At 36.6% G+C, this 19435-nt stretch overlaps 1 long non-coding RNA gene across 3 annotated transcripts in view; it reads left to right on the top strand.

Moving 5' to 3' along the window:
* The window catches only part of LOC111181776 (uncharacterized), a 146287-nt gene that overhangs the window by 27042 nt on the left and 99810 nt on the right, over window positions 1–19435 (top strand). Inside the window, exon 3 of one of the 3 annotated variants that reach the window (XR_002646597.2) lies at window positions 7675–7722. The exons of the other annotated variants lie outside the window; for them this stretch is intronic. This is a non-coding gene — a long non-coding RNA (uncharacterized LOC111181776). The remainder of the gene's footprint in view (window positions 1–7674; window positions 7723–19435) is intronic. 3 annotated transcript variants of the gene reach the window in all.

Raw genomic sequence — 19435 nt, 5'->3', positions numbered from 1 at the left:
TTTTCACTCATCTTTTTCTATAGGAGATTAGGGTTAATTTACCTTTTTAATTATTTCGTGTATTTCTTGAGATCTGTGTTTCAACCTTAAATCAATAAGGATTTTTATCATTATGCTCCTTTTATTATAGTTCAATACCATATATTACTATGTATTATTTGAAGGCAAGTAAAAGAAATCACCACTTTACACAGTGAAAAATGTTGGGCACTGCATTTCGCTCATTCTGTTCAGCACTCAGTGGGATTGTTTTTCTGTATTATTTTATTTTGTATTGAAAATTTCAAATGTATATAAAAGTAGAAGGAATGTTACTATATTTCAGTATATATCTCTAAAAAGATAAAGAGCTTTTAAAAAATATTCACAGTACCACAATATCATAATCACACCTAAAACCACCAGCATTTCTTTAATATTATCGAATATCTAATGAGAGTTCAAAGTTGCCTGATTATATAGTTTCCTAATTTTTTTATAGTTTTTTTTTTTGAATCAGAAACCAGACCAAATTAATTCCCTTTGTTGTAATTTGTTGATAGGTTTCTCCTTCCTTTTTTCCCCCTTGTAAGCTATTTATTGAAGAAATTTGGTTGTCCAATTGAATCTCCTACATTCTGGGTTTTTTGTTGTATCCCCATAGTATCATTTAACATGACCCTCTGTCTCTGTATTTCCTATAAACTGATTGGGCGTCATGTCAAAGGGTTCATGAGCTAACTTGAAGAAATTTCCCCTGGCTAAAGATGGAAATCAACAGAAATAATTACTGCAGTGGACTGCAGACACATCAAATATGTTAAAATCCATGAGTTTATGATGTTAAAAAAATCTCACTGGTAACTTTTGGTGAATGCTAAGGAGCCAGCTCATAAATCTAAAATCTGGTAAATAAACAGAAAGAAGCAAGCATTTAACCTGCCTTTTTGTGTTGGATACTTCAGTGCACCACCCAGATCCCCCTCTTCAGGACTGAGACACTCATTCAACTGCCAGGAGCATCCCCAGGAATTGTCTTTGGGTAAAGGGAGCTATCTTACCGAAGGTTACATCCTCAACCTAGGGGCAGCCCACAGAAAATGATTAGTCGATGCAAGAGTGGGAGGGGGTACAAAGGCACGGCCTCCACTTCGAAGGGCTACCCCAGCTTCAAAGCTCCTTGTGGGATTGAGTGAATCCTCCTTTTCAACTCCATCACAGTTCAACTCCTCCCTCACCCAGTCCCTGCTTCCCTCAATGGGGTTGTTCCCTAGTGCTCTGCTTTTTAAGCCTCTGACGTGCAATCTTCATCTCAGAGTCTGTTTCCCAGGAAACTGACCTAAGATACTTTCCCATAAGAAATACACTTTAGGGTAAGAAAGTAGCTGATGAGGTGATGTCACAAAAAGAAAGACAACTGGGTATTTTGTGCCTCCTGAAAGAAGTACACACCGCCATCTAAGAGGTATTCTTGCAAAAAAATTTAACCTAAATTAGACAATCTCTAGATCCAACTATCAGTTTACAGAAAATACAGAGACAGAGGGTCATGTTAAATGATACTATGGGGATACAACAAAAATCCAAGAATGTAGGAGATTCAACCGGACAACCAAGTTTCTTCAATAAATAGCTTACAAGGGGAAAAAAAGGAAGGAGAAACCTATCAACAAATTACAACAAAGGGACTTAATTTGGTCTGGTTTCTGATTCAGGGGTCTATGAAACTTCTTTGATTTTAGTTAGTATCTCTTTTCTCTTCCTCAGAAATCCTTGTTCTTCAGACTTTAATATGCTTACTTACTTTGTCCTTCTCTCTGTATAATGGTTCCTGAATTATAGTACTAACAATGTGATTAGTAAGAAAAGTTTAGGACTTTTGAAGGTTTTTCCCTTCACCATAAGTCAGATCTCACCAGGGATACACAGTCAAATGATTGTGTTTTAAAGTCATTTAAAATATATTTTCTCTGCATTAAGTCACCAATTTGATATACAGTTAGGTTCATTTGTATCATTTTGCTTTTGAGTGTTAGAAATACCTTTAATATTTTTGATATGACTGTTATTACTATGCAAAACTTTTCCATGGTTCCAAAGTCAAATCTATTGAATAAGGTATATTCAGAGAAGTTTAGCTTCTATGCCTGTTCTTTTATCATTTTTTTTCCTGCTTCCCCCGCAAAATAAGCATTTCTTTATGGTTTATACTTCCTTTTTTTGTTTTTAGTTAATTTAAGCAATTACAAAAATATATTTGTATCCCCCTTCTTTACTAAAGGGTTTTTCTGGTTTTTGTTTTACTTTGCTTTTTTTCACTTACTATTATAGTTTGGAGATCTTTCTATAACAATACATAGAGATAGTCTTTTAAAAAAAAATTATTTATGTATTTATTTTTGGCAGCATTGGGTCTTTGTCGCTGCGCGCGGGCTTTCTCTAGTTGCGGTGAGTGGGGGCTATTCTTTGTTGTGGTGCATGGGCTTCTCATTGCAGAGCATGGGCTCTAGGCATGAGGACTTCAGTAGTTGTGGCCCATGGGCTCAGTAGTTGTGGTGCACGGGCTTAGTTGCTCCACGGCATGTGGGATCTTCCTGGACCAGGGATCGAACCCATGTCCTCTGCATTGGCAGGCGGATTCTTAACCACTGCACCACCAGGGAAGTCCAGAGATAGTCTTCCCTCCTTTTTGCCGCTGCATAGTACTCTGTTGTATAGATGTTTGCTTTATTTAATCAGTCCATTCATTGGTGGACATTTGAGTTGTTTCCAATCTTTTGCTATTACAAATAATGGTGCAATGAATAGCCTTGTGCATACATTACTTTTTTTTTTTTGTATATCTGAGAGTGCATATCTGGGATAAATTCATAGAAATGAGATTGCTGGGTCAAAGGGTAAATGAATATATATTTTTGCTAGATATTGTCATATCTCTCCCTGTAGAGGGTAGTGCCATTTTGTATTCCTGCCAACAGTATACATGAGTACTTGTTTTCCCATAACTTCTCCAAAATGCGTTGTCAAACACTTGGATTTTCATTTGGATTTTTGCCAAAAGCAAAGGTGAGAAATGGTATCTCACTGTAGTTTTAATTTGCATTTGTTTTATAATAAGTGTTTTTGACCATCCTTTCATATGTTTAAAAGCAATTTGCATTTTATTTCCTGTAAAATGTGTGCTCATGTCTCTAGTCCTTTTTTCTTTTAACATGATCATTGGTCTATATCTTCTCAAAAAGTAATTTTAGAAGCTCTTTATATACTAGAAATTTTAACCCTGTGTAATATAATTTGTGGAATTTTTACCATTTGTCTATGATATAAGTTGCAGATTTTTTTTTTCAATACATCCTCTGACGTTTGTAGTACATTTTTTGGCCATAACAAAACAAAACAAAGCAACCCCCCTGCCCTGCAAACAAACAAACAAATTTATTTAAAGTTTGTATGTAATCAAATTTATCAATCTTTTCTTTTAATACTTTTAGATTTGGGGTCATAGTTAAGAAAAATTTCCCTCACTCCTAGGTTATAGAGGAATTTATCCATAGTTTCAACTAGTACTTGTATGGTTTCACTTTTTACACTTAAACCTCTGATCTGTTTGGATTTTGCCTTTGTGTGAGACGTGGATCCATGTTATTTCTTCCTCATGTGTATCCAGTTATCTCAGTAGGTATCTTTATCCTGAAGACTCGTATTTTTCTTGAGCTCAGAAAAATTTTCTCTTTTTTTTCCTTCTCTGTCCCCCACCGTTCCCCACCCCATTGTCTCTGGGCCAAAAGTTGTTGAAATTCCTGGATCCTTTCTGCATATATCGACTGTCTCTCAATTTTGTTTCATATTTTCTGTTTCTTTGGTTTTCAATTTTATGTAATAGAAAATTTCCTTGCATTTACCTTCCTTATTATTTGTTTGATCTTTAATACTGTCCAGTTTATTCTTCATAGTGTCTTTTCATTAATGTCCAATTCATTTTTATTTTATGTTATTTTTAGAACTTGTTGAAGTTTTAAATTTCAAAAATCACATTTCTGATTTCCTAGCACTCTATGTTATTATTCTCTTATTACTCTTTTTTTCACAGCAGGCTGTTCTTGTTTAATAGATTCAATGAAAAGAAAAAAATGAAAACTCAAAGAAAGGGATGTACCTGAGAATTTATATATCATTTTAACAAATAATGATAAACTTGTGAAAAAGTTACAAGACAAAAGAAAAGGGCATTAAGCTTCTAGGGGTGGTAAATTATGGGAAAGTGACTAGGAAATAGATGGGGGAAACCAGTGGAAGATAAGTGTTATCTTAGTAGGTTTGTTTGTGCAGGTCAGTTCCTCATCTCTGGTGATAGAATGTTCTTCTCTTCCTTGTATAGGGACGGCACCTTTCTCATGGGAAAATTTATAACTTGCTTTTAGGCAGAAAGCGAGAAGTCAGAGTGCCCTTCATTCATCTGTTTTTTCTCAAGTGCCTTCACTTCAAAATAATCAGTTTGCCAAAATGACATATTTTGAGATGGCATATTCTGATCCCCTTCAATATCAAAACCAAAAAAATGACATCAGTCCAATCCATAGAGCTTACTCAGATTTCACCAGATATATAATTGTTTGTGTATAATTACACACACAAAAAGTATATATATATATAATTTTTCCTGTAATATTTCTTGAAACTTTGTAGTCTGATACTGGACCTTTTTCTTGTTTTCTAGCCCAATGTGTATTAATAAATAGGAATTTTAATGACATTGGAAAGAAATGGAGGTAGATTACATGTGCTCAGTCTGCCATTTTGAAACTGATGCTTTATAAAGCCTTCTTAATATCATCAAAAATCAAAATCTGGTTTTTCCTTACATGAAATGTCAGGTTGTTTAATGCCAGAATTTCTTAATTAAGAAATATATTTTGAAATCCAAGAGCTTTTTATTATATTTCATTCATACATCTACTTGTTTTCAGTTCTACATTTACTTAGGAGCTACAATGTGCCATGAACTGTGCTATTATGACCTGTTGTTGCTGGACTTCTGGCTCAAGTTCTGATCCTTGGCCAGATAGTTTAACCCACTATTGGCAGTAACAATAGAGAAGGGTCTGACCTTGGGGCTGTTCTTTTTCCTTAACCCTTATATGACTGATGGGTATTTCAGAAGGTTGGAGAAGGCATATCTGGACTTCAAAGCTCAAGTCATGATTCCTGCATTTTCAGAATCAGAGTGCACAGGATATTTTAAATTTAATCTGACGTGAGAAGACAGTTTATAGGATAAGAGGATGACATTCAGATAAAACTGTCTTGCTGGTACTGGGAAATACAGGGCTGGGATGAAGGAGAGAATTCAAGGAAATACTGCGGGGATCAGATGGCTCACCAGCTGTTTTCATTGCATCAAATGATAGAACAAATGCACGTGTACCTAAGCTGAAGTCAGAATATCTTGAAAAGAATTTCCTGGAAGAGTGGGGATCATAATGTAGAAGATAGTTTAATAGCTTTCTCTAGAATTTGGAAAGGTTTGCATCTATACGAGCCATAGATTCTTATCTGAGGGATGGGTTCAATAACTAATAGCTTCTCAGTGTACTTCCCAGCCCCAGGAGTCGGTAATTTAGTGTACTTAAGTAGGGATCTCCCTGACATTTTTGCATTGAATATCAGAATAAATAGGTAATAGCAAATCTATATAACTTGCTAACATGTCATTTAGGCCACCTGACGGCTGCAGTAAATTGCTCTGCCACCTTTTTAAGTGAATATACAAATGCTAAGCATCAGTGATAAGATCATCCTGTGTTTTATTGTTATTCCTTCCTGCTGGTGCTGGGAAATAAATTGCTGATGAGAGGCAAGGGAGGATTGGCTTAATAACTTGTAATCAGATATGGCACACAGCAAATGTGAACTTCCCATTTTCCTATTTTAGCTATCTTTTATCCCAAGAAGAACAACTGAATCTTGTAATATGGGAAAGGGCCGTAGTAATCCTTGAATGTAAAATGCCTACAGGAATTAGGTGCAAGTGAGAATAAAGCAGTGGAATAAACTTGTGCTTGGTGACTATCTTACGATTCTTTCTTAAAAAAAGTTCCAAGAGAACTTAATAATGATGTTAACACAGTGCTTACTGTTCTAAACACTTTACTACTCATAGTTTAATGCTTACAACAACTCCATGAGGTAGATACTGTTATTATCTCGGTTTTATGGATGAGGGCACTAAAACACAGGGGTTAAGTGATTAGCCCGTGGCTACACAGAGAGTACTGGAGAGTATGCTAAACTGCTCCTAATGAAATACTGATTTCCTGACTGTATTTGAGTTTGTTCAGTACTGTTTCTAGGGAAGACTTAATCGGTTTTTGAGAAAACATGGCGTTCAGTCCAATTTCAAATTAGGAAGAATCTTTGGCTCAATCCTTTAGTCTCTAAAAGTCCCTCAGAGCCTGTACTTGGATAATTAGTTGTGAACAATATCAGTTATATCTAAGTGGACAAATTTAATTACTACAGAAGACCAATTGATTTTTTTAATTTTTCTTTCTTCCTTTTTTGCGGTACGGGGGCCTCTCACTGTCGTGGCCTCTCCCGTTGCGGAGCACAGGCTCCGGACGCGCAGGCTCAGCGGCCACGGCTCACGGGCCCAGCCGCTCCACGGCATGTGGGATCTTCCCGGACCGGGGCACGAACCCGTGTCCCCTGCATCGGCAGGTGGACTCTCAACCACTGTGCCACCAGGGAAGCCCCAATTGATTTTTTTAATTATCATTGATCGCTCAGTGGTTATCTCAGTATAAAGGTTGGTACATTCTGAATCTTTAATTTAATTGGTTTATTAAATAATCCCAAGATTGACACCAAAGTAAGAGGGGTGAATTTTCCTCCTGCTCCTTTTTCTTCTGAAGGAAAGGTAAACACCATGGAATTCTAAGACATTCAAAAACAAAAACAACAACAGTTAACATTAAATTATGTGTAGGTTTTTGTTTTTTGTTTCTCATTTTTTGTTTTAGTGGATTTATTGGAGTCTGTGATACCCTAGTCTTCCTAATGGTGAAGATAGAACTTGCCACATTAGCTGGGGTACCAGACTGCTGATACTTTTTAATCCTTAAGTCAAAATCATAATGAAGCCAGTTAAGATCATAAGGATTATTGGAAATTGATACGGATTTAGAGAGAAAACAACTGTCTTCTACTCTTTATCTTACCCTCACTCCTTTCCTCAATAGCTGGCTGCATGATTTAATTTTTCTGTGTCTCAGTTTTCTCATCTTGAGAATGAGGATAATCATATTTGTCTTTCCAATCACACAAGCCAAGTCTGTGACAGTGCATTAAAAAATGTTAAATGTATATAAGTTCAAGGATCATTAATATTTGGAGAAAACCATGGTATTTGCAATATTTTGCTATAAAAATATTGTCTGATGCTGATTGTATCAGTTATCTATTGCTGCATAAGAAACTACCTCAAAACTTATTGGCTTAAAACAACCATTTATTGTTTCTCATAAGCTTACAAATCATCTGGGAGGGTTCTGCTGGTCTGTGCCAGGTTCAGCTCTTCTTGGGCTTGCTTGTGCATCTGTGATCAGCTGGTGGGTCATCTGGAGGCTGGCTGGCTGGTCTAGGAGGGCCCCAGCTGGGACAATTTGGCTCTCTTTCACATAGTCTCTCATTATTCAGCAGGCCAGGCCAGAGTTGTGGAGAAGAGGAAGAAGAGCAAGACAGGGGGTGAGTGTGCATAACACCTCTTAAGAGCTCAGCTAAATATGGCACCTCATCACATTCACCACATTCTAGAGGCCAAAACAAGTTGCAAGACAGCTTAATTCAAGGGGTAGGAGTGTGGGACAAATAAATGTCACATTGTGATGGGAGGAGCTGTATAAACACATTGTAAAAAGTGGGGAAAATTGGAGCCATTTTTGCAATCATCTGTCACACTGAGTCAATTATATGCAATTTAAACCCTTGATTTTTTTTTTTATCTATTTCACTATGGCAGTGATTAATGACATTTTCAATTTTTACATTGCTATTATATCTCTCTCTTGTTTTTATAAATTTATTTATTTATTTTTGGCTGTGTTGGGTCTTTGTTTCTGTGCGAGGGCTTTCTCTAGTTGCGGCGAGCGGGGGCCACTCTTCATCGTGGTACACAGGCCTCTCACTGTTGCGGCCTCTCTTGTTGCGGAGCACAGGCTCCAGACGCGCAGGCTCAGTAGTTGTGGCTCGCGGGCCCAGTTGCTCCGTGGCATGTGGGATATTCCCAGACCAGGGCTCGAACCCGTGTCCCCTGCATTGGCAGGCAGATTCTCAACCACTGTATCTCTTACATAAACATACATATTCATATCCCTGACTTGCTGTCCATATATAAACCTAAAATAAAACATTTGAAAATATTTGCAGTTATTGTGAGCAATTGTTACCTAGAAAATCTATTAGATATATTTTTATTTATTAACTCTTATTTGTTATTTAGATTTATGTAAGGAAATAAAACAAACAGAAGATCTGGTTAAAATTATTGTTGGAATTATGTTTTGCACTACTGGATTCTCTGTTGCACTGAAATTATTAGTACACTTCATTATTGGTCCTAGAAACAGATTAAATGAAGATTTTCGACAATATAAATTGAAAATCTAGGTCTCTAGCCCTGCCTTTAAGAAAGAAGAGAGGGGTTTTGGCTTTGTTTTGTTTGATTTAGAATGAGCCCAACTAGTTGTCTATATTGATTAAATTCCCTGAATGTGTGTTTAACTCATGATTTCACTTGGATTTATGCATTTAGTTGCATGATGCCAAACATCTGGATTTTTTCCTCAACAATGCCAAATATACATCTGTGTGGAAGAATGTTCTGATTTTGGCATTTAGTTGCCATTGTTATATATATGCTCTTGAGCCAGGTGCACTACACCACTGGGGCAACTCCGGAAGTTTGGGTCAAAAGAATGTATTTCTGATTAAGTTTAATTCTACGAACAGTAAATATAACTTATCTAAATTACACATAGGCACTTGGCAATATCCTGTATATTCTAACATTTCCTGTCTCTGTGTTGGCATCATGTTCAGGAACACTTAAAATATATTGCCATAATATTTTCTAAATGTATTGCAATTTAATGTAATATTTGGCAAACACAAGCAAAATACAGTAGCTAATAGTGCAAGCTCATTTTATTTGCATACCATCGTTAACCACTTTCATGTAGTACTTACCAAATGTGTCAGATTATTACAATCTATTTAATGACTTAATGGAGGAGATACATTGTTCTTAAATTCAGTTATACCCTTTGCACCTCTGGAATTAAGGTCATGTCAGCATTTCTATTATATAAGTTGCCTGGGTTTAGCAGTTTTTAACTGAGCTATAAAAATTGGCTTCCAAATCCAATCTTAGTAATAAAAGGTCACTGCCTGGGGGAATTTTTTCTCCCAAATTTAGCAAGTATAATTTTATGGTGCATCTCCTGCTTTCTAAAATAATCTTTTAGGAAAAATTCCATTATGATCCTCACATGGCAGAAGGAAAACTGTTTAATGTTCTGTTTTATAAGACTAGCATTTTTTTCCCTTGCTGAGTATCAGTCATCCCTCAGACAATCTGACTTTTAACACACTCTCTGTACTTATTGGTTATGCAACCTCAAGCTGTCACTCAGCTACTTTGTGCCTCAATGTAAATTTACTCATGTTTAAAATGGACCCACCTCATAGAGTTGTAGTGAGGATTAAATGAGATAATATACTTATGTGTCTGGGACAATATATATTGATTGCTCAAAAAGAGTTAGCTTTTGTTATTATTAGATAAGAGATTTAATATAAGTCAATACAACATTAGAGAAACATTTGAAAAGAAAAGGCTACTGAGGTGAGATTTGGCATTTACTGAGAGGTGTGGAAGAGGCTATGGCTATGAGCTAATCATCACCCTGATGTCAATAGTTTTTTTTTAGAAATTATTATTTTTATTGTTCATTCCCAGATTTGCTTAGAAAGAGAATAAGATTGTATTAGGTGGGTTATTGGCCGTGTAGTGTTAAAACATAACTGTATGTGTTGCTAATGAAACGCTCTAGGCAACTCCATGCAACTGCATATAAATTATAAGAAAACAGACATATTTTCCTGGGTGCAGGAAAAAAGCCACTCCTTTACTGACTTAAAAAAAATAATTAACTGATAGATTTGATTTTGCATTGACCAAGTGCTTGATTTGTTCCTAAATAACCTGCAGAGAAATTCTCCTCCAAAAATTGGAAAGAGGCTGACCCATTGACAGAAAAATCTGTTTTCCTCTGTCTGTACTCATGGAAGAATCACTGGTTTCTTGACCTCCTGTTTCTGCAGGGGACGGGTCACTGTGTGAGAGACCCCACGCAGAGGTATTACAGTGGGGTGATCACATGTGCCTTTGCACAGACACCTCAGCGCTAATGTGCCACATAGCAAAATATTTCAATGATGTCTAAACACTGAAAATTATAATTCTCAATTCAAGTAATTGACTAAGTTTTCACCTCTGTCAAAATTCTTTGAACTGTTCAATTTGATTCAGGATGAATTTGATGTTTTCCTCCTTGATGTAATACAGGTAACATTCGCACAACAACGATGTGTTGTTTCCACTCTGCCATTATACAAACAGAATCCTAGAGCTGGAAAGTCCTACAGAACTCATTCTTATAAGCAGATATTGAGTGTTCAAACCACTCTATTCACATGAATTTCTTTTTCTTAGAAAAAGCCCATGGCCTCTGATGGGTAAGAATCTGAAGCAGGGAAAATGCTATTGTTTAAAGCCCTTGCCTGGCAGACATATCAAAGTTAAAGGAATCTAATGGTATAAAGAAGATTTAAAATAAAACTTTGTAAAATGAAGTAAGGTTGTACAGAGGAACCGTCTAAGTACTGGTCTATTATCCATTTGTTTCAAATATGCAAAAAAACCCAGCTATACGTTAAAATAACCTGAAATATTTATTAGCAAAAACAAGTAAGGTAAATGCCATTCAGGATTCTAGACAATAGACCATTTATGACCTGACTAACCATCAAAAAGAAGTTAGACATACATCAAATTCCTTTTCAAAATTCAGTTAATGGTTAAAAGAGAATACTCAGCATAGTTGAGCAGGAATCTCAAAGCTGGTATGATTTCTGAATAAATCTGGTATATATCGGTTGACCAGAAACCATCCATATCAACTACGCAATGGAGATTACATTGTCCAGTGATCCATGTTACCTCAATACCAGTAAGAGATTAGGACAAGTGATGATACAGTATCTTAGAAAGTCATTACTACTGTTCTAGAAATTCTGTTTAATCAAATTAGCTGGAGAAGTGACCAGCATAAATAATCGGCAGCAATTTTTGTTTTCTTAAAATTCTACTGTAAGTGAAGTTCAACTGGAAAGGAAAATGCAGTAGTTAAAATAGAATTGTGTACAAGGAAAATGGAGATAAATGCCTCAGATCAAACAGATGTGAAGACTGCCCAACCCCCATAGTGTTCATGTGAATGGCATCCCCTGGAGCTGGGCATCCTGACACTACCAGTGCAGTGGTAAATGAATTAAGAAGTTAATGGTTAAGCTTAATATTTATTGAGCAACAATAAATTGTTATCAATCCACTCAATGGCAGGCACAGTGGAAAATGATAGACAGTTTAGTAATCTAAAAAGAATGCAGACTGTACAAAAAAGTGCTGAACTGGCTATGAAACCTAAAGATGTTTTTAATGTTACAGTCAGAGTGTCAGATAGCATGTGGCTCCAGACTATTAACTGAAGAAAAACATCTAATCATTAGGCAAGGGACAAAGTAATATATATGTATAAACCTTCCCATCCCTTTCCTTATGAAAACCTTTTCATCCTTTTAGTTCCAACTCAGATGATTCTTCTTCTGTGAAGCTTTTTCTTACAGAGGCAAAAATAATACTTTTATGACCCCCAGAGTATGTGCACATAGTTCTAGTATTACACTTATTCCATTTCATTCTAATAATTTGTGTATGTGTTAGTTTCTCTATTAATATGGTGTGAGTTCATGGGACTGTGTCTTTATTTTTGCAGTACTGGGCACATAGCAGGTCCATAATAATGGGTATTGAATGCGTGTGGTTAGTATATGAGAACAAGAAATGTTCATGATACCTATGATGCTTGTAATTCCAAAGATAAATGGGCTGACAGACAAAATAAATCTCACAGAACAGATTTCTGTTTACCAAAAACATCTGCTTGTCAGATTAAATTATCTGGAAATCATCTAAACACAAAACTCTAAGAGATATTGAAAAGTCAGAGAAATCATCTATTACAAATCAAGATGATATTGAACAGAAATAAGAGCCAATAACAATTTTTAATCTTTGATCAGATCCTGCATCCAAAAATAGACAAAGAGGGCTTCCCTGGTGGCGCAGTGGTTGAGAGTCCGCCTGCCGATGCAGGGGACACGGGTTCGTGCCCGGGTCCGGGAAGATCCCACATGCCGCGGAGCGGCTGGGCCCGTGAGCCATGGCCGCTGAGCCTGCTTGTCGGGAGCCTGTGCTCCGCAACGGGAGAGGCCACAACAGTGAGAGGCCCGCGTACCACAAAAAAAAAAAAAGACAAAGAAAACTTGAGGAACAAGGGAAAAATCTACATTTATGCAAATATTTAATTTGGAAATATGTAACTTTTCTGTTTGTATTTTAACAGGATAAGAGGTAGTAAAAAAGGGCTAAATTGTTGTCAATTTCTCAATTTTCCTCTTCACGACTTTGTCTGGCCACACTGATAACTGGTCACGTTGCATGTTTCCCCCTTTAGAATGATACATTTATTATAGAGGGAAAATTTTAAAAATTACATCAATATTTGAAAGTGCAAAAAACACAAAATAAGGAATCAAACAGTGGAGTATTGTTATTGATATTAATAAAATTAATATTTCATTAAACTTTCTAAAGCTCTTACAAAAATAAGTTGTTTTCCTAAGCTAAAGTTCTTCTTTAAGTGCAATTTAAATATTTGCTCTTTTCAGTTTATATATGAAACATTTGACTTGTCAAGTGAAAACACTTAGTGGTTTTGCCGGCTCAAGAGCTTCACTGCCGTCTTGGTAGTATGTTTCATAGGAGAGAGATTGGGCAAGGAATTGGGGCCCTGGAATGATGTATTTCTTCCACTCTTTGCCAGCCATACCATCTTGGGCAGTTATTTTACATTAGTCTCAGAGTTCTCATATACAAAATGAGGATAATCAGGTATTTCACAAGGCTGTTGTGGCAATGAAATTACATGTACAAAAGCACTTGTAAACTGTAAAGCACCATATAAATGTTTGTTATGATTATGGCTTCTTCTACCATAACATCATGGAATACAGGGAACTTATTTCTTTTTCCCAGATGTGCTCCTCTGCAAAACAAGTAGTAGAGATTTTTTTCCCATTTGCTTCCTCATTTTTTCCCTATTTTTTTTTGTGGTAAAATACATTTAACGTAAACTTTACTCTTTTAACCATTTCGAAGTATACAGTTCAGTTGTATTAAGTACATTCATATTATTGCACAACCATCACCACCATCCATCTCCAGAACTCTTTTCATCTTGCAAAACTGAAACTCTGTACCCATTAAACTACAACTCCCCATTCCCCCTTCCTGCTTCATCATTTTTTGAGATAATTTAGAATTCTAATACTGCTCCCCCTCTTATCCCTAACACAAAATTCACCGCCAACCAGAAGTGCAATGGTGGTAATTTCAATTCTATGTGCTACTTCCATTGTTTTGGTCCTTGTAAGATAAACAGTAAGAAGAAGTCGTAAAAAAATACGTAATGTAGTCTTTGAATGATAGGAGAAATTTGCAATTCAACTACAGGTAAAAGGCTGGATATTTTGAAAACTTTTGGATGTAGTGATTTTTCTGGAAATGTGTCCTAAGGAAGTAACTAGGGATGTGTGCAAAGAGTTATCTGATTATGGTTAAGAAATATAAATATTCTGAATTCTCCTCAATTGCACATCAGTTTAAAAATTGATGGTACATACATACAATGAACAGTTTATAACCACCAAATATCTCATATACTGTCAAATATCTCATAATAGAATAATACTTAAAAATATGGGAGTATGATAATGTTAAATATTGTTTAAAATTTTAGAAAATAGTATATATGACATTATATCAATTAAATAATAAAAATAATACAGATATATACATGTATAAAAGAAAAGTCTAGTCGGTATACAGCAAAATGTTAATGGTAATCTCTTGATGGGAGAATTATTAGTGATTTTAATTTCTGTTTTGCAATTTTTTATGTTTTGTAATTTTATCAGTGACCATATATTACTTTTATAACCAAGAACAAAATGTAGTTGAAAACTCAAGCATAGGCCACCTCCAAAGCAAACCCAGCAATGAAGTAATCGGAAGTTGGGAGGACGGTAAAAAGTAGTGACTGGGGACTAGTATTTGAATGAAAAACCCAAAGAGCTTGTTTCAAATCATGTCAACTTTCACATTACTAATATAATTAAAGCAAGTAAATCAGTTGGGCAACATGCCACTCACCCTTCAGACACACATCACAGCTGTCTGCATACTCACTATGTTCACCTTGCTTAATTTTTACAGTTTTTAATATGAATATCAATTCCCTTTTTCATAAACCTAACCTGTAAATGCCACAACCCCACTGAGGGATTTCCCCAGGCTTCATTTTAGGCTCCACAAGAAAGGATGTAAAAGAGACCTTTCTTTTGTAAAGTGATTCTATAATTCTGTCCAATATCCATCATTTTCAAGGCCAAGTAATCATATTTAATAGATCCTAAATTGCATTCTGTCAGGAAAGGATTCCGTTGATGATATTAACCAGAGCGAGGACTGGCAGTCAGAGGCCCGAAAATAAGATATTGTTCTACAAAGGGCTTACAAGCTTTTGCTTGCAGGGGTCAACCCCACTAAGTTTGGGGTGGTACAGGATCTGTGCCTTCACCACAATCCTCAGCCTTCCCTGAGTTTCCCACAAAGCAGCTCCTGATTGCCTGTCTTAAAGTCACTTTTAAAATTAAATTACTTGGCACGTATTTTACCCTTTCCTGTGAGGAACTTGCCAATCGTGCATTTATTTTTATAGTACTCCTCTAGCAAGACAGCTAGGTGTGCAAACATCTGCCTATGCTATCTACCTGCTTAGAGGGAAACTGGGAGAAAGTTGGAGAGCTGCCGTCATGCCTGTGCTGTTTAAAAGAATGTTACAAAATGTAATCATTTTGTCCAGATCATTTCTGGACAGGAAGGATTATGAAGTCATGATGTCAGAAAATGAGCGTAAGGACAGGTTTTCCTTTGAAAAAGGAGGAAATCTTGGACCAGGTTTTCATTAGGGGAAAGTTCCCATCACTCCTTCTTTGAGCACCTCTATAGGAGTAGTTTTTATTTTGTAGATTTTACATCTCAAAGGTGTTAAAGGATAAGAAAATATCAAAAACAAGCATTTCCCTTTAAGTTTTTGATGCTACAGTTATTGAAACAATTCAAGCACAAATCCTTACTTTAAACTGAATCAAAATCCAACTATTGAGCTCTTGCGATTGCCTAACCTCGGCTAGTGCCTTTATAAATGTTAACTCATTTCATTCTTACAAAGGTTCTGTAACCTACAGATATATTTATCCCAGCTTTAGAGATGATGCTTACAAGTCGACCATTTCTAAAATCCTTGGATGGCTTGGACTCCAACAGTTTGGGCCACTGTTAATTTTTCATGATTTGTCTCACCACATAGAATTGGTGTTATTGTTCTGGAAAAAAGTAATCCCAACCCAGTTGCTCCAAACTTTAGGCTATATGATCTTGAAATTCTTGCCTAAAAAAACAGTTAAAATATGAAAGGATAGAGTAGGAAGGAGGGGATAATGGTGATTAGTGTTTAACATTCTAGAACAAGAGGTAGGATGATGAGTGTTAACACATTAGAAAAAGAAAATATTAAACCTTTACCAAGGTACTTGTTTCACCATTTTGAGGGGCAAAAATACGTTGCACAAAGGAACGAATTCTGTCTGTTTCCTGGCCAATTTTCTTACTTTTATCCCTCCATGTTTTAAGTTCTCAGATTTCTGTCTTTTATTTGCTCCTCTTTACCAATTCATTTATTTTTACTCACAACTCTCCCTTCTTATTTCTATCTTACCATCACTCTTTCTCCTATGCTTAAAAAAGGAGGAAAAAAATAAGAAAGTCAATTCGGCTTTTGTGCTCTCCCTTTTAGTGCAATAAAACACAGGTGCAAAAACTGAAGGGAGGAATTGGCTGGTTTCACAATCGTTTCTTCTATCTTTCATCATCATTAACTCCTCTTCTTCTTTACTTCTTTCTTTCTAATAAGTCACTTCTTGCTTTTCAATAAATCACTAAGGCTAGGATTTAAAAGCACTTTACCACATTCTGATACGCTACAGTAGTTAGTAGTTTCATTTTCACATCAGTCTAACCCAAACTGGTTTCTCATTGGCAGAGCTCAGCTGCCACCAGCTTTCCTGCTGTGTTCAACAAATGGAAAGTCTCAGTAAAACCTGTGTTACCATTTATATCCACTGTGGAAATATTAAGCAAGCTGGAATGTGGTGGTTTCTTTAATTTTTTAAGTCATAACACAATTATTAGGATAATGAAAATTTCACCATTTTCCTGAGTATGAGGTTGGATTTCAAAGGGAGTGATCATTTAAAATCTGACCATCAGGTCTCCAGCAGACGTTGTTCCATTTTGATTCATTTTGCCTGGACGTGTTAATATACTACTTACCTCCTTCTCAGTGACACTATTTAAGAAAAAAAGAGTTGGCTCTTTTTTATCTTTTAATGGGTTTATTTATATTTAAAATTCTTATTGGAATCTAGTTGCTTTACGATGTGTGTTAGTTTCTACTGTACAGCAAAGTGAATCAGCTGTGCATATAAATATATCCCCTCTTTTTCAGATTTCCTTCCCATTTAGATCACCACAGAGCATTGAGTAGAGTTCCCTGTGCTATATACAGTAGGTTCTCATTAGTTATCTATTTTATACATAGTATCAATAATGTATATATGTCAATCGCAGTTTCTCTATTTTCAACTCTATTGAATAAACAATGACAGTTGTCTGTATTGTGTCACATTTTATATTTTTCGGAGAACTTGCATAGCATTATCTATTTAATTCTTATTAAAACACCAGACACTTGTTGGGCGCTGTGGTAAGTATTATAGTCCAGCTTCTTCTTTGAGAGGCTGGGGGAGAGACTGTGAGGACACATGTCTTGAATAATGTGTTATGAGCTTTAATAAATGTATGTATATGGTACTATGTGGGCACTGGGTAACTAATTATTAATTATATTCTCTGATAGCACTTACCACATTAGATATTAATTTGATATATTGTATCAGTCAGCTTCTTCAATTAAATTGTGATAGAGAAGACATCTTATTCATTGCTGCCTTCCCAGCATCAAACATAGGGCTTTGAACATGAGAGCCAATTACTCTTCAATGAATGGGTATAGATATATAAAATTAGTACAGATATATAGATATATAGAATATAAATGAGTGTAGATATATAGGCATTCATTTTATATATTATAAATGTATGTATAGATATACATTTATTTATATGATATATGTTTATATATTATATATAAAATATATTTAGCATATATATATATTTTTGTTTGTTTGTTTGTTTTTTTGCGGTACGCGGGCCTCTCACTGTTGTGGCCTCTCCCGTTGCGGAGCACAGGCTCCAGACGCGCAGGCTCAGCGGACATGGCTCATGGGCCCAGCCGCTCCGCGGCATGTGGGATCATCCCGGACCGGGGCTCGAACCCGTGTCCCCTGCATCGGCAGGCGGACTCCCAACCACTGCACCACCAGGGAAGCCCTAGCATATATATGTTTGAATTCAGAATTCCAGGAAAGAGAATCCTTCATGTGATATGAGAAAAGAATTGTTTTTTGGTCAGTGGAAGTACTGTCTCTGTGTTCATACAAAGCCAATACATAATAGGTAGCTATGTTAGGTTTCAACTCCTTACGATGATGTAGCTGTGATGGTCAAGGTCAGACTCCTGAGAAAGATCAAATTCCCAAATTTCCTTTCATTTTAAGGAGTGAAATCCTTCAAGTCTCTTGCTCTTGTTCTTCCTTCCCAACATGACTAAAATTCATGTCTCATTTAGGAGCCTATATTATCTTCTATCTTCAGTTAGTAAATACTTCTGACTTGTTAATTATGTGCCACATACCTGTTTTATGCGTATTTTCTTCAACTGCTCGCTGCTTCAGCTTCAGCTGCCTACTGACCACCATCCTAACTATATTTGATTGCCAATTGTGGGGGGGTAAAGGAGAGCCAATTGACATGAGGAGGAAAATACGAACTCAGAATCTTGATTTCGCACCTGTAAGTTGCATAGAAAATACCCGGTCAGATTTCTAGCAGGGCTTCATTCCTTAACTTTGCTCTCTGATATGTCGTATTTGGAGAAATATTGGGCCTTATGTACTTTTACTTAAACAAATGCTGAAAGTAAGATAAGAATACTTTCCTGGGACTTCCCTGGTGGCGCAGTGGTTAAGAACCCGCCTGCCAATGCAGGGGACACAGGTTCTAGCCCTGGTCCGGGAAGATCCCACATGCCGCGGAGCAACTAAGCCCGTGCACCGCAACTACTGAGCTTGCACTCTAGAGCCCGCAAGCCACAGCTACTGAGCCCCTGTGCTGCAACTACTGAAGCCCACGTGCCTAGAGCCTGTGCTCCGCAACAAGAGAAGCCACCGCAGTGAGAAACCCGCGCACCACAACAAGAGTAGCCCCTGCTCACCGCAACTAGAGAAAGCCTGCACACAGCAACGAAGACCCAATGCAGCCAATAAATAAATAAAATTAAAAATTACTTTTTTAAAAAAAGAATACTTTCCTTTTTTGTGAAGATTTTGCTGAAAGAAATCATTTGTCCTGTGGCCTTTTATCTAGGCAGGGTAGAAGAATACATTTCAGCACCAACTTTATTTATGGTACATCAATTTTGTTTCAGTGTTCGCTTTATTTCTATTCCTCTGGCTCTAGCAGTGGGCTCCTAACCCACACCTATGGGCTTTCCTTGTTCAGGAATGGAGATCTAATGTGGGCTTTAATATGGGGTCAGTGAGGAGCACCATGCCATCTCTGAGTTGGTCCTCTGTTGGCTCTACTAGGATGAGCTTTAGCTATTTTCCTCTTGTTTTCCACGGCTGGGTGCCGTACAGGGAAATGATATCAGCTGCTGTGTGCCTTCGCTGACCCCACTAACTGCCTCTAGTGAAGATCTTTGCTAACTGCCTGCTCTGTGCCTGCTTGGATAGACACCTGTTCTCTAGTCGTCTG

Source organism: Delphinapterus leucas, chromosome 2, assembly GCF_059928025.1.
Source record: "Delphinapterus leucas isolate spDelLeu-1000000601 "Yukka" chromosome 2, BTC_Dleu_Yukka2, whole genome shotgun sequence".
Classification (NCBI taxonomy): Eukaryota; Metazoa; Chordata; class Mammalia; order Artiodactyla; family Monodontidae; genus Delphinapterus; species Delphinapterus leucas.
Note: the sequence above shows the minus strand (reverse complement) of the source record. Positions and strands in the feature narration are given on the sequence as shown.